Genomic DNA, 16,373 nt, shown 5'->3' on the forward strand with positions numbered 1-16,373 from the left:
TAGTGATTATGCTTTTACAAAAACAAGTTTGTAAAAAATTTTTTAAAAAAAGAGCACTAGTGGACAAGGGCAAGGATTTAGAGGAAAATAACAAAAATTATTACAACTAAGACGTAGTCCCCTCCCCCCCAAAGCAGCATGTCAGCAGGAACCCTGGCCATCTGTCAGGCAGATGTCTGGGCTTCACAGCAGTGGGGTTCAAAGGACAGCATTGTATATTAGCAAGGGACCCACACAGTCCCAAGCTTCATCTCAGGGCTCAGTGTCATTCTCCTGACTGTACTCACTGCATGGTTACTCCTCCCTGACCCCTAATTTAGTAAAGACAGTGGGAGTTTTTTGTTTTGTTTGATTTTTAAGATTGCTTAATTTTGCATATTTGTGTGGGTATATACATGTGGGTATTTGCCTGCAGGCTAGAAGATGGTGTTGGATCCCCTGGATCTGAGTTACAGACAGTTGTCAGCCTCAGTGGGGAAGGAAAGCCAAGTCTTCCACGAGAGCAGCAAGAGCTCCTAACCAATGAGCCACCTCTCCAGTCCCCAGAGCCGGGGTCTAAATGTGTTTGCCTGTGTAACATGACTCTTCCCTAAAGAAGAGCTTTTTAGATGCTCTTTTTACCAATCCAGATTGACCAGGTTCTCAGGTAACCTGACTGACATATTAATCAGATTGCATAGGAGCACAGGAACATGGGAACCATATGACATCCCCTCCACACCCTCCACATCCCCCAGCTTCCCCCCCCCTCCACATACACAATTGTTTCCATATGCTTTGTGCTCTAGCTACTCCTGAAAGCTCCCCGAAGAATGTTCCCCATTGGAAGCAATTACCTGTTTGCTACCTACCCTGCTAGATGGGCTCCAGGAGACTCAGGGGACAGACTGTGACAGGGTATGTGTGTTTGTTCTGTTGCTGTTGTTTCTTGTTTATTTTAAGTTTGCTTTTTGGTTGCTTTATTTGTTTTTTTTTGTTTCTATGAATAATTTTATTATCAGTCTGTCACTGATAGAAATGAAAAGCCAGCATGTCCCTAATAAGCAAGTTGAAAAGCATTAATTAAAAGCAACTAGCTCCGGGGCAAGATGGTACATGAAACTGCCTCAAAGAAGGGGAAACAAACAAACAAAAAAACCCAAACCACCAACATAACCAAAAATCTCACAACACAGCACTGGTTGGACAACACAGTACCTGGGAGGTAGACACTCCAAATCCTAGGCCAGAAACAAAACAACCACAAAATAAAACAAAAAACCAAAGTGGGCGTGGTCCTCATCCTCAGCTATGTAGAGCTAAAGGCCAACCTGGGGCACGTGACCCTCTCAGACAAGACAAGTAGAAGCTACAGCAAGCACCTGTCGATCAGGGTGTCCGATGTGGCCCTGTGGGCTGTATGGGATGCCCTCCGTATGGATTCAGGAATCCTATGACATGTCACCTCTGCTTTCATAACCAGATGTCAAGGTGGAAAGCATGTGCCTCCTCTGTGTTTCCAGACACGTGAGGAGCCCGATGGGCATGAGTGTCCTGGGAGGACCGCCATGCATGGCTGGTTCTTCGGCCTTACTGCAGGCCTGGGCAGTAAGGCGCTTTGTGGTGGTGTCACAGGAGGCTGAGCAGGGTGGGGCTGTTCCTGTACTCTGGGTGGCGTTTTGGTTCATCGAGCATCAGCTAGCTAGTAGGGCGAGGCTCACACATGAGCATCTTCTTCTGCTTCTGCTTGTTTCTGAACCAAAAGAACTCTGTCTCAACGTCCTCCTTCTTCGGGTTGAGTCTGGTGGCCAGGACCTTGCAAGCCTCCTCATTAGCACCGGGGTCCATCTTGAAGTGTTTCTTCAGGCTCCAGGAAGACAGAAAACAGAGACGCTTCCATCTTGACTGTAGCTCAATTCACATGTTTTCTGTTTTAAGTTTTTGACACAGGCTCTCCCTATGTATCTCTGGCTGGGCCAATCTCACTATAAAGACCAGGCTGGTCTCCAACTTGCTGTGATCTTCCTACCTCTGCCTTCCAAGTTCTGGAATTACAGGCAATGCACCCACCTTGTCTGACCAGGACTGACTTTCAGTTGTTTCTAGTTTCAAGTACTGTGCCTGGCACTCCATAACAACCATTGAATGAAAATCTCCCTGACATACACCTGAAGGCTTTTGTTCAATATGGCTGCTGGGCAGAAGGTCCTCTTCCCCAACTTCAAGTCCTAGCTAGACTCCCCTTCCCCCGCCACCTGCCTCCTTTCCTTCCCTCCTCTCCCTCCTTCAAACCTCTCCTAAAGACCCAATTACATCTGTCCCTTATTAACCAATCGTGTTCTGTCATGCCGAGGCTTCTGCATTGCCTTTGAACTACTGGTTTATTGTTTTACAGATACCCATCTCACCACCTAACCACAGCTGAGAGAACTTTCTGTCTACAAAGGATAAGTTTTGTTCTTCACTACCTCCCAGTCTCAGACCTTCTATTTGTTAGCAGAATTACAAGTAATGCCTAATATAATGGGTTTCAAAGATACCTGGGGAAACCAGTTGAAAGAGTCGCCACTCCTGTACTCTGGACTACTTCTGGGAAGCAAGTAAGGACAGTAATTGAATACTCAGTTTTATTATCTTCCAATGTGGAAACTGCCCTCAAGCCACAAGAGTCTTTAATCTGGAGGCCCTGGGAGCACCTCCCTGGCAAAGGCAGAGGAACAAAGCTGTGCTGGAGAATTCCAGGTAAATTAGCAAAGACTAGTCTTTGCCAAAGCAAACAGTGCCAGTACCAAAAGTACAGGTAGATGTCACAGAGTAGCCAGGATAGTTTTTGAAGGAAGTAAAAAATGGAATGTCTGAAAGCCAGGTCCAGTGGCTCCTGCCTGTCATCCCAGCACTCAGGAGGCTAAGGCAGGAGAGCCATGAAGTCAAAGGCCAGCCTGTACCACATACCAATACTCAGTCTTTAAGAGCTCTCTCTGCAGGACGAGAGAAATGGCTTTGAGTTTAAGAGGCCATTTTGCAGGGGACACATTTGGCCATGTCTGGAGTCAGACTGACTTAAGGAAGGGACTTGCATCTGGCAAGCTCGGCTAAAGGCCAGGGATACTGTTAAGTCACAGTGCAAAGGACAACCTACAAAGAACTGTCCGTGCTTTGATAAGGTTGCTGTCAGAGTTGGTAGCACTGAGATAGGGAAGTGAGGTCTTAATTGCATCGAAAATGATGCTGACTAGAACCCAGGTTGCTATGCCAGTGAGGTTCCTGTGTTCATTCTTGCTCTTCTGGCAGAGAGGCCTTTGGAAGTCCCAGCTGAATACCCAAGTTAGTTACCCAGACGTCAACTTGGTGGCCCTGAATGCCAGGTGTCTATCCTTTTAACACAGTGGTCCTCAACCTTCCTAATGCTGTGACCCTTTAATACAGTTCTTCATGTTGTGGTGATCCCTGACCACAAAATTATTTTGTTGGTACTTCATAACTATAATTTTGCTATTGGTATGCATTGGAATGTAAGTATCTGATATGTGGGATATCTGATACAAGATCTGCCCGAAGGGGTCATGACACACAGGTTAAGACCCTTGAAACTTCTCCATCCGCCTCTTCAGATAGGCAAATGCCTTAACCTGAGGAGCCCTGTTAAGCCCTCTCTTCAGGGTCTCAGTCTTCAAACCTCATCATTTTGGAGTTCATCTTCAAACAAAGATATATATATATATATATATATATATATATATATATATAATTTGTATGTATTTGTGTGTCTGAATCAGTTTATATGTACTGTATGTATACATGGTATCTTTGTTAGGTTTTTGCTTAAATTAGAAATAAATAAGGGGTGCAAGATGAGACATGAGACTAAGAGAATACATTAACCAGTTTATTATTTCATGGAGAGTGAGTGAGAGAGAAATAGAAGAGAGGAGAAGAAGCAGAGAGAGAGGCAGAGAGAGAAGAGAGTGTAAGTGGGCAGGGGTCTATCTTTTAAAGGGGTCCTCTATACCTGTGTGCAGACTTAGTTCCCATGGAACCCTGGGATGACCAGGGTGCTGCCTGAGTGGATTCTGCCAGGTGACAGGGGCAGGCCAGCATAATGCCTGAACCTTTCAATCCCACCTTTACTTATTATTAAAAAGGTGGGGTGTTAGACATGGCAGATTAAGGAATAAGGGCGTCGAAGTCTCAAGACTGCTTCCTGCTAACATGGAGGGTGTTGACCATCTTTGGAGGACCTGAGAAAGCTGGGATGCTGCCAAGTCCTGGGGTATCTGGTTGCTCCATCGAAGTCCAGGCTGTATGGAACTTGGTACCTCTTTGACCTGGCAAGATGTTGGCAGAGCAGAGAACAAGGAGAAGTTTAGGAAAAAAAATTTTCTTAGGTCCTGGCACTTGAGGGGAAGATTGTAAAATGAGGGAGGGGTTTCCAAGGGGTCCCAAGATGAGGGAAGGGAGTCCAGGACCAGGAAAAGATTGAATAATATTTATTTGGAGTGAATCTGACCTGTTTGATTCAATTCAGCTCCTGGAACTAACAAGACTCCTTTGAGTTTGTGGAAATGTAAATTTTAAAAGCATTAGCAGCATATTTATATTAAAAACAACTTGGCTGAAAATATTATGACTATGAACAGTAGCATGAGAAAGAGAAATATGGAACATATTTCATTCTTTTTAATATCTCAACTCACTTTATCATCACTTAAGCCTTTTTATCCTCAGACCTTCATAACTTTAATTCATACACCTTACATTACAATCTTAGACCTTTCCATCCTCAGACCTTTGTAACTACATTCCTAGACCTTCATACACCTTACACTTTCCTATCTTCACATAGGTAAACCCTAAAATACCTGTCCCTGAAATCTGTTTTGCTTTAAGCTGGCAAGACTACCAGTTGTCAAAAGCATCAGAGTTCTTGAGAAGGACAAGATTTTACCTGAATTAATGATTAAAGAATAACAGAGGCTTGCCAGCAGGCTGCATGGACAGCCACCCCCAAGGTCCTCCATCCATGTTTGTGGGCTGCAGGACACCTGCCTTCTGGTGATAGCATGGGACCTGTGAATTGGGAACTATAGAAAGACTTGCTCACCTACCATTGACCCAACATGGGGAAAGTTGATTCCACTGTCCTCTTGTCCATGGTCTGGAATACTTTGTAGCAGTTGAGGTGAAGGGCAGGGTTGTTCAGTGGCCATCGTTGCCATTGACTCAAGATGAAGTTTCTTCAGTGCCCACCAGTCTTCTTGGAGGAAATGAGGCGGAGCCAGCAGCTGGCCTGCCTGTTATAAAAAGCTTTTAAACAAAACATTTTAAATGCCGTTTTCTCTAGATCTCTGGGCATTTGAGGGCTGTCTATTTGCTTAGTATCTCAGCAGTCAAAAGCTTGCCTTTAGTTAGAGTAAAATCCCCCTTTGTAATAAAAAGCTGTACCTTTGTAAATGGCTTACAGGATGGACTAAGTAGTATAAATATTTTGTTAAATTGAAAGAGACCTTTGTGATTTTAAATGTTAATCATCATTTAAAGATACATAACAATTTAGAAATGAGACTTAGCACAGTTTAAAAATTGCATATACAGTTATCTAAGTATAAAGTTAAATTTACATCAGATGTACTGAGACAAGTAGACACATCAGGATGCAAGACCCCAGAAAGCTCAGGCCTCCGGGGTCTCAGCCCAGGACCTCGGTCACCCCAATCACCAGGCCAATTCGAAAGCTTGATGCAAACTGCATGAGGCTTTATTGTTGTTTAACGAGCTAACCCCATGTTAGCTTGGGTCTTTCATCCATATACCATGGTGGATGGCTACAAAAGACAGCTCGAATGGCTGCACAGAGACCTTGTAGGGCAGCGTAGGGGAGTGTCTAGGGGTATGCACAGGTTCAGGATTGGAGGGCTTGCCCTGTGTTGATTGGTCAACTGGTTGTTATGGCCCATAGGCCCTCCCAGGGTGGTTGCTATGCTCTGTGCGTCATTGCTGTGCACTTGTCCGTAAAGCACACCAAGAGCCGTAAAGCATAGCGCCACCAGCTAACTTCTGATTGGTTCCTTGCCATGAGGCAGGCATCTGACTTTCTAGTGACTAGGACAAGGTCAGACAAGCATGTGTTCAGCTGTTATGGCTGCTGACAGGGGCAGGCATCTGACCTTAGTGACTAAGACAAGGTCAGACAAGCTGTTATGGCTGCCGAAATAGGGAGCTGGTCCCTTCAAGGAGATTTAATAAGACAGAGTAGAAACAGCCAGTGACAAGGCAGGTCCACAGCAGGAAAAAACAGGAGACCCTGGAAAAGCACAGTATTCCATAAACAAGCCATGCAAAACAGGGCCAATGAAAAAAGAAATTAGAGACAAAAATAAAAAGCAAAATGTCCAGCATCCAGGTTTGCTGGCACAGGCGCCTGGAGTGGGCGTGCCTACAGGTAGGTCACGTGGTCAAGATGGCAGCCCCCCCAGGTTAGCCTACATGGCCAAGATGGCGGTGACTGTAGGAACGTTTCCAACTGCTGGCAGGAGTAACAAACAGAAGAGTGAGGGGCATTCCCAGGTGAAAGAAAGTTCCCACAGAGAGGTAGAAGAAAGCATGGATAGTGCATAAGAGTTTCAGCAAAACAGGACATTCTCAGGTGAAAGGAGGTTCCCAAGAGAGGTAGAAGAACTTTTCTCATTTACCTCTTCCATGGCATGTCTGGTAAGCCCGCCCCTCCCTCTCCACCTCTGGCCATGCTTTCATGAGGAGTTCTCTCTTGACCATGTTTTCTTACCCTTTGGCCCCACTCCCAAAAGCCCCAGTACTAGGCTGCCAAGCTGAAATTTGAAGCCCATTATGACCACGTGAAGGTTGTGTTTGGGACTTCCCTCCACCTGAAACACCAATCCCCTAAGCTGAGAGCCGCCCCTTCAGGCGCCAGACGTCCAGGGCTGGAGACTTCAGTGGACTCGCTGCTGGAATCCAGAGGAAACTTGAGATATTGGGAAGAAGAGAGAGAAGAGAGCGTAAGTGGGCAGGGGTCTGTCTTTTAAAGGGGTCCTCTACACCTGTGTGCAGACTTAGTTCCCATGGAACCCTGGGCTGACCAGGGTACTGCCTGAGTTGAGTCTGCCAGGTAACAGGGGCAGGCCAGCATCTTTCAATCCCATCTTTACTTATTATTAAAAAGATGGAGTGTCCAGGTATCCCCTATTGTGAGCCTAGGGGCTACAGCCCCTAGGATTTAGTTTATATTTGTGTGGATTCTTTGACATGTGTGAAGCAAAGGACATAATCAAAACCAACTCATGAGTTTGTCATCATTTCTACTGGGCTAAAGCACAGTAAGTGTGTTAGACCCCTGGAAAACTCAGGTATCCGGGGTCCTAGGCCACGACGGTGGTCACCCCAATCACCAGGTGGATTCGAGAGCTTGCTGCAAACTGCATGAGGCTTTATTGAAATTTAAAGAGCTAATCCCATGTTAGTTCGGGTCTTTCACCCACCTGCCATGGCGGATGGCCCACAAAAGACAGCTTAAACCGGCTGCAGAGAGAGATTTTGTAGGGCAGCGTAAGGGGAGTGTCTAGGGGTACGCACAGGCTCAGGATTGGTGTGCCTCCAGGCTTGGAGGGCTTGCCCTGTGTTGATTGGCCAACTGGTTGTTATGGCCCATAGGCCCTCCCAGGATGGTTGCTATGCTCTGTGCGTCATTGCTGTGCACTTGTCTGTAAAGCACACCCAGAGCCATAAAGCATAGCACCACCAGCTAACTTCTGATGGGTTCCTTGTCATGAGGCAGGCGTCTGACCTCTAAGTGACCAAGGCAAGTTTATGGCAAGCACGTGTTACTGTCATGGCTGCCGAAATGGGGAGCTGGTCCCTTCAAGTGCTCGTGACAAGATGCTTGATTCTGAAAACCTGCATCCTGTATGTGTGTTTTGCTACCACGTGACCTGGTTTGTGGACAGGCACCACCTTTACTAAAGGTAAACACATGACCACTACCATCTTTACTAAGGGTGAACACATGGGCTGGCAGCCATCTTTACTAAGGTTAAAGACTACAGTTCTTAATGCTAATGATCTCTCCCTCTGTTTTTTTCTCCCTGTGCTGGCTGCTGGTGGGTGGTGAGTCTGGAATAGGTGGACTGTTAGCACTCTGACCCTATGCCTGCCCCCTCGCTGTGCTGCACCAACTCTGGACAGCTGGAGACATCCCAGGGTGTGGTTCCAACCCACATCGTTCCACCCTGTGCTCTGTCTGCAGCCTAGCCCAGCTCAGCCTCTGCCTCCCATCTGCAAGCCTGGGACATGTGCACCCTTTAGAAGCGCCCACCAGGCAGAGTTCATTCATTCTCTTTGCCTTTTTCTTTTTTCTTTTTCTTCTTTGTAATGTATTCGTACACTGGCTCTGTTACATGTGTCCTGTTTGCATAGTGGAGTGCCTTTACAGGGCCCACCAGGGCACCCACTTCATGCAAGAATCCTATTCGCCTGCTCCACCTGCAGCCAATCTGCTCTCTTCACCTGCAGCAAATCTGCTTTCCCGTTCACTGGTGGCTTTGCCTTTCATCTTGCTCAACACCCACCATTTTCCCTTTATTTTAATTTACTCAACTCCTGTTTAAGTAAAACATATATATGTGTGTATGTGTGTGTGTGTTGTGTGTTTGAGTGTGTGTGTGCGTGTATGTGTATGAATGAATGTAAGCTAGCTTTAATTCTCTATATATGTGTATCTCCTTCTAGACTAAGGAAGCAACAAGTCTCAAATATTTTAAATTGGTATATATTTTTAGATGGTGACCAAAATTTAAGGTTATAAATATCTATTTCAGATTAACAAAAGCTAAGTACGTATGTCTTTGCCAAGGCTCAACACCAAGTTTCTAAAGAATTTAAATAAGTAACAACATATGTTTGATACCCACAGAATGGCTATCTTGATTTCTTTTCTGACTTCATTAAAAGGTTTTATTTTGACACTAAAGGAGCTTCAATTTAAAATCATTATTTTTAAGGCTAAACCTGACAGGAATGTAATGTAAAGTCCTAATATTATAAAAGTTGCTAACCTATTGTAGACTGTTGAGGGATACAAGAGTCATCCTATAAATGATCAAACTCTTTCATTATGGTAATGCTGGGTACTGATGCAATTAATTACAGGAGCAGGTCTTGCCTACTCCTCTGAATGTTTTCAGAGTTAAGCATAAAGACAAGTAACTGAAGACAAAGTTTTTCTACTTGTATATACCCAACAGACCATCCTCAAATGCTCAGAGATGTGTAGAATATGGCATTTAAAATGTTTTAATTAAAAAGCTTTTAGTAACAGAGAGACATGCCAGCTCCTGGCAGCACCCCTATTCCCCCCATAGAAGACATATGGGCAAAGAAGACACTCTACCTGCAACTTGCTTTATAAGTGGCAGCGCTAGCCACTGAGCAAACCTGCCTTTCACCTCAACTACTCCCAAGACCTCTTCAGACTGTGGACGACAGGACACTGGGGAATCGACTGCCTCCAGTTGCCTAGGACAAGGGTAGGCTGGTCTTCCTACAAGCTCCTACTTCACAGGATCATCTCAAGTCTGGCAGGCCCAAGCCTCTGCCCTCAACAACTATGTAGGACCCTGGAAGTGGTTGTCCAGGCAGCCAGCTAATAAGTAAGTCTTTCATTTTTTAATCATTAATTCAGGTAAAATTTATCCTTCTCAAGCGCTCTGATGCTTTTGACAACTGGTTGCTTTGCCAGCTTAAAGCAACAACTAAGGCTTCAGCTGCCTTATCAGTTCTCTGTGTAAAATTTCAGGTCACAGGCCTCACTCCCCTAAAGCCAATACTAAGCTTACCTTGTTACCAGAATTACTTAAGAATGTTTTGGGGGTCTAAGAAGGTATTTTAAGATGTAAAGTTTATGTGAGGACATGAAAGCTTATGATGTTAGGATCTAAGACTGTTTCAGGGTAGAAGAAAGTGACTTAAGGTATGCAAATGCAAGCTATCAGATTTCTCACTTTTTATATTACTGTTCATAGTCTCATTAATCAATAATATTCTGATAAGCTATTAATCTAGCTCTGGCAGAGTGCTATGACTATCATAACAGTAAGATCAAGATTTTAAATTCCCTTTGGCCATTTTCTAACTGTAGATTCAAAAGGTGCTTCTCATTGTGCTAAAAATATCTGTCGATTTTCCAGAAATGAGGGAATAGTGTTAATGCTTTCAACCAAAATCACTTCTGACACGAGTATACTGCCGTTTCTACAATGTAAATTGCAGTACAGATTATAAACCATGGAAATGCTACTGTGCCTAAAACCCATGTTTTTCACAAAATCAAAGAATTCTTGTAAGTTCCAGGGAGTTGACTTGAAGGATTCACCTCTAACAAGTCAGAAGCTTCCCTTCCTCAATTATCAGGCCCTAAACAGCTTAAGTCACCTCGCCCCCTTTTCCCTGGTCCTGACACCCTCCTCGTCAATTACCAGGACCTAAGGAAAAAAAATTTTCTTAAACTTATCCTTGTCCTCTTCTCTGCCAACATCTTGCCAGGTCTAAAAGGTGCTAGAGAATACCATGAAGCCAATACTGCGAAGAAACAACCAGCTACCCCAGAACATGATAGCACCCCAGCTTTCTCAGGTCCCCCCCCAAAGATGGTCAGTGCCCCCCAGGTCAGCAGGAAGCAGTCTTGAAAACTCAACACCCTCATTTCCCTAACCTGTCATGCCTAACTCCTCACCTTTTTAATAGAAAATGAGGGAGAAATGTTATAATCCAGGCAAACCTGGCCCTGCCCTTGGGGACCTGGCAGAGTGCGCCACCTCTGCACCTGGTTCTGTATCCTCACATTGTATTCATAACATCCAGATCCTCTGCAAGAGCAGCAAATGCTCTCAAACTCTGATCCATTTCTCCAGTCCCTGGCTGAGTTTTATTAGAGGGCTGATCTACTGGTCTGTTGTTAAGAGGTTGTTTTTCTGGAGTCTTTCGGATACAGGCTTCAGGCCACACTGTGATGTTGGTGGAACAGCTCCTTTGCCCGGTTGTCTCCCTTCTGCTGAAAAGAGAGTACCAATGGTCCCCAGAGGCAGAATGACCACAGCATCTTCATTTCTCATCATTAAGGTCATTACTAGAGCTCTGAGGTGTGTGTGTGTGTGTGTGTATCCTTTCTAGGTATCTAAGAAACTCACTAAATCCTTAATTATTTCTTTCTCACCCAAGGGGGGAAGTTGTGAAGTCTCATAGAAGGAGTCATATTTTTCCTGTTTTGATTCTGTTCCTTAGAAAAGGAACTTGGAATTAATTAAAGTACTGAGAATATTCACATTTCCCCCCAAAGTCTGGCTTACTTTGCTGGAAAACCTGCCAAATTGTGACTGTACCCTATGTCTCAGGAAAGGTGTGGTCAGTTTCTATTATTAGAATGGAACTCTTGTCAGTTTGTGGATTCAATTATTTCTAATCCTTAATCTCCCCATTAAAAAATGACAGTGTCTTATTGTTACTGGGCCCTGAAAGCCCCCAATAAGCCAGGCATGGCTGCCAGTCCTCAGTTGGTCACTTAAAGAGACAAATTAATGGCAAAAAGCAGACAAAAGGAGATTTAGTCAATGTGGCCACCATAGGAAAAGGAACAAAGAAGCCCAGTGACCTCCCTCCTAAGTCCATATCTGGAAGTCCTAACATCAGGTTTGGGTTCAAATAGAGAGTGTACATAGCTAAGCAGCCCTGGTCAAGGTGTGATTCCTTCCACCCATCATTATTTTCTCAGCTCCAGTCTCTCCTGCAACATGGTCTGACAAGCTGTCAGTACTGTGTGACGTTTCCCTCCAAAAGACAAGGTCCCCCTCTAGTTGGTACCATATTTCAGCCTTCTCCTAGCATGCAATCCCTCAGGAAATCTACTTGGGGACAGGACACATTGTTCCAGTCGTCTGATAGCTAATAGGATGTGTCTGTCCCTCCTGCTTCCTCTAAGGATGACTATACCACTTATTCATGGTCTGAAAGAGTAAAAGATGCTCACCTGGTCCCTAATGGGTCCACAACTCAGCACCACACCCTGCCCTTGTTTCCTCTGCCTCGTATTTCAGTAAGGCCCATCCATGTCTGTGTTCCTGTGTCACCTGCATTGTGAAAAATACAAAATGTTTTGGTGACTCATCTACAATGGAGCTCACCATCACAGGGGCAAGGTGAAAAGAGAAGGCACAGGCAGGATTCGCCCCCTACTGGCCAGTACATGGCAATCCTTGGCCTCCAATCTTGGTTGCAGTTCTTTATTGAGACTCACAGAGATTTCATGAATCCAAGGGTTCAGCTTGCTGAAACCACTCGGTGAGCTCCTTATAGATGCTGGATGGACAGCAGCGTGCCCAGGACTCTAGGGCCCAACTTGGCAGTCAAGGTTGATCAATATCATAAGGATTATGATATTGATATATCTTAATCTACACTCCTAATCAGTCCACCAAAAGATTTCAACCCTTCAAATAGCTTTGATAAAGCTAGCTATTTGGGGAAAAAAAGGTTATTAGTGCCAGTAGATCCCAGAAAGATCTCAGTTATCCAAAGGTAGCCATTTGTCTTTTATAATAATTGATGTTATTTGGGGGACCCAAGTATTTGTTCACATCTTTTACACACCCTTTCTGTCATCCCGACTTATATACAATTGCCCATAAAATGGTAACAATGTTTTAGTTTTACTTAGTTTTTTTATTTATTTTATTTTTATTAGATAGTATTTCTCACTATGTAGTCCTAGCTGGCTTAGAATTTTCTATGTAGACCAGACAGGCCTCAGACTCACAGAGATCCACCTGGTCTCTGCTTCATGAGTACTGGGATTAAAGGCATGCACCACTACACCCAGCTTACTTTGATATTTTGAGACAATGTCTCACTATGTAGCCAAGGATAGCATCAAACTCCCAATCTACCTACTTGGATTTTAGGAGGGAGCCACCACACTCAGCTTCATTTATTTTACAGTTATATGTTTTCTGATAACTTGATTATTAAGGTGAAATACAATGAATGAAAAATCAAAGTGGAAGAGTTACATTGTTCTCAATAGTTTTACATTTTGAAGCTTTAAAATGTATGTATTTAGAACAATTGTAGATGGCACAGGTCCTTGTGCTCACAGATAGCACTAGGGAAACCAGGAACATTAAACTCTGAGGTTTTTCTCTTCAATGAGAAGGATTTACACCTGTTTCTGCCCAGAAAGCTGGGATTGAATGTAGTTAATTACCTGGGGATCTTTTGCTCTCTGTAGAGCCAGGTGTCACCCTGTCCCCCGGACTGTTTATCCCAGACTTCTGAGTGTCGATTCTCGGTCATTAGAATCCATTCTTATGAATGAGGTCCCAAGTACTGTGCAAAAGAGTTTACTATTATGCTTATTCCAGACCCTTCCTCCCTAGATCCTTGTCCCAAGCATTGTTTCTTAGTCCATAGAACCCATTCTTATGGAAGAGGGCACAGGTAATTTGCAAAAGGCATGTACTTTGCAAAGGAGTTTTGATGTAAGCTTTATAGTGATAATTGTCATGAGGAAACTTTTCCCCAAAGTTGTACTGTGTTTAAATATGTCAAAAAATAACCTGCTCATGGCCAAACTCTACAAATTTGATCCAATATGGGCTAAGTTGTATTGAACCAGATTTCCTTCTTGCCTCATGTGGATTCATTCCCCTGCTGGCTGTAGCATTTGCAGAGATCCCCACAGATAATCCTTTTCTGTTTTGTTTTGGCTAAAGGAATTTTGTGATTTGATAATTAACCAAAATTCTCTCCAAAAACTTAACGTTGCTAGGAATGGACTGGGAGATAGCTTTAAATTTTGTCAACACTTTCTATGTCAGAGGCTGGTGCTGTGGAATATTACTTAACCTGGCTAAAGATGTGTTGGTTTGTTTTCGCTACAGAGTGTCACTTTAACTGTGGAAAGGTGTTACTTTTGTTTATGTTGCATTTGTTTAATGATGCAAGGATGTGTGCTTAATTACTTAAAGATGTGTTGCATCTGTTTCACCTTGCCCACCTAAGGCACCTGATTGGTCTAATGAAGAGCTGAACAGTCAATAGCTAGGCAGAGACGGGATAGCCAGGCCTGCAAGGCAGAGAGAAAAGGAGAAATCTAGGCTCAAGGAGAGAAAGAAGAATGAGAGAAGAAGAGAGGATAGAACAAGGGAGTTGCTGGGGCCAGAAGCCAGGAAGCTGCCTGCCACCCAGACACAGAGAATCCATGGAAGTAAGATATACAGACGAAAGTTAAAAAGCCCTAAGGCAAAAGGTAGATAATGCGCCTAACGTAGATGAGAATTCAAAACTAATAATAAATCTCTATGTCACAATTTGGGAACTGGGTGGTGGGCCAAAAGAAACAGCCTGGTACAGGGTGGTATTATGGCTAATCATGGTTGTAAACTTGATTACATGCAGGATCATATAAAACTCCAGCAGTGGAGTACACCTGTGGTGGTTTATGACCCCCATAGCCCTCATACATTTGAATACTTGATTCCTCAGTTGGTGGAAGTGTTTGGGAAAGGTTACGAGGTGTGGCCCTATTAGAGGAGGTCTGTCAGTGGGGATGGACTTTGAGGTTTTCAAAAACGCATGCCATTCCCGGTTAACACTTGTCTTAGTTAGGGTTTCTACTGCTGTGAAGAAACACCATGACTACAGCAACTCTTATGAAGGAAAACATTTAATTGGGGTGATGGCTTACAGCTCAGAAGTTCATTATCATCATGGCAGGGGGCGTGGCAGTGTGCAGGCAAACATGATGCTGTCTACATCTTGATCAGAAGGCAGCAGGAAGTAGATTGTGACACAGGGTGGTATCTTGAGCATAGGAGACCTCAAAGCTGGCCCCCAAAGTGATACACTTCCTCCAACAATTCCATACCTACTCCAACAAAGCCATACCTTCTAAAAGTGCCACTCCTTTTAGGGGGCGCATTTTTTTTTCAAACCACCACATTCCACTCCCTGACCCCCCCCAAAGACTTGAAGTCATATCAAAATGCAAAAAATACATCCAGTCCAACTTCAAAAGTCCCCATAATCTATAACAGTCTCAAACTTGTTTCAGAGTCCAAAGTCTAATGTCTCTTCTGAGACTCATAGCAATCTCTGAACTGTAATCCCCGGTAAAATCAAAATCAAAAAGCAGGTCACGCACTTCCAAAATATATTTAATTGTGTGATATACATTACCGCTCCAAAATGTAGGGAAGGAAGCATTTGAGGAAACAATGGACCAAAGCAAGACTGAAAACCAGCTAAGCACACTCTAAATTCTGCATCTCCATGTCTGATGTCAAAGTGCTCTTCAGATTTCCAACTCCATTCAGCTTTGTTGACTACAACACACTTCTTTCTCTTGGGCTGGTTCTACTCCCTGTGAGCAGCTCTCCTCGCCAGGTATCCCAGGACCCTGGCATCTCCAACATCTTGGGTTCTCCAAAGGCAATCCAGGCTTCAACTTCACAGCTTCACAAAATGGCTTCTCTGGGCCCCTATACAGGGTCACTCCTGACACATGCCTGGCCTCAGCAGCTTTCCTTGGTGTCTGAGGCAAATTCCATAACCCTTTCTTCTATTCTTAACTCTAAGGCTGGAACCGTGTGGCCGAAGCTGCCAAGTTCTGCTACTTACTGGAGCTAAAACATGGCCCTTCCTTCAATTATATCTTCACCAGCTTTCTGTCCTTCACTGCCAAAGCTTGGCTGTCCTGAAATTTTCTCTGTAGACCACGTTGGCCTCAAACTTAGAGCTCTGCCAGCCTCTACTTTTCAAGTGCTGGGATTGAAGGCATACACCACTGTAACGATAAATCTTTCCACCATCCCACCTGAGTCCCTCCCGTCACATGGGCACCCAAAATAATATACAATGCTGCTGGCCAATGACTAGGATTTCTTACTTGCTAGCTCAGTGTTAATTATCAACCATAACTATTAATCCATATATTTTATAAGACTCATCTTGAGGATGCAGGCAGAATGCGTCCTGTCTTCCTGGGATCACATGGCAGCTCCACAGAGCGGAAGAGGAAGAGAGCAATTTCCTGTTTGTCCCTGCTTATATTCTGAGTCTGCCTGCTATGTCACTTCCTGCCTGTATCTCAAGACTTCTTTTTACTACAGTTCCCAGAATCCTCCTCGACTCCTAGCCCCACCTATCTTTCTGCCTCATTGGCCGAGCAGTGTTTTATTCAACAACCAATAAGATAAACATACACAGAAGGACGTTCCCCCCATCACACCACCACACCCAACTCCAAGCTTTTCTTTAAATTCTTTTCATAAGTTGGAAATTTAGCTCGGTAGAATCTTGCCCTGATGTCTTCATTCTCTTTATTCCATTTCTTA

At 44.1% G+C, this 16,373-nt stretch overlaps 1 long non-coding RNA gene across 2 annotated transcripts; it reads right to left on the bottom strand.

Moving 5' to 3' along the window:
- Nucleotides 1–4,127: 4,127 nt before the first annotated feature.
- Nucleotides 4,128–12,164, bottom strand: LOC118238448. 2 transcript variants are annotated; one of them, XR_004768867.1, is made up of 3 exons: nt 12,011–12,164; nt 5,085–5,270; nt 4,128–4,304 (listed from the first exon to the last, which is right to left on the bottom strand). It is a non-coding gene; the product is annotated as an uncharacterized LOC118238448 (long non-coding RNA). The 2 variants fall into 2 exon arrangements; XR_004768866.1 differs by having other exon boundaries at nt 5,085–5,283.
- Nucleotides 12,165–16,373: the final 4,209 nt, after the last annotated feature.

This window comes from Cricetulus griseus, chromosome 3 (assembly GCF_003668045.3).
Source record: "Cricetulus griseus strain 17A/GY chromosome 3, alternate assembly CriGri-PICRH-1.0, whole genome shotgun sequence".
Classification (NCBI taxonomy): domain Eukaryota; kingdom Metazoa; phylum Chordata; class Mammalia; order Rodentia; family Cricetidae; genus Cricetulus; species Cricetulus griseus.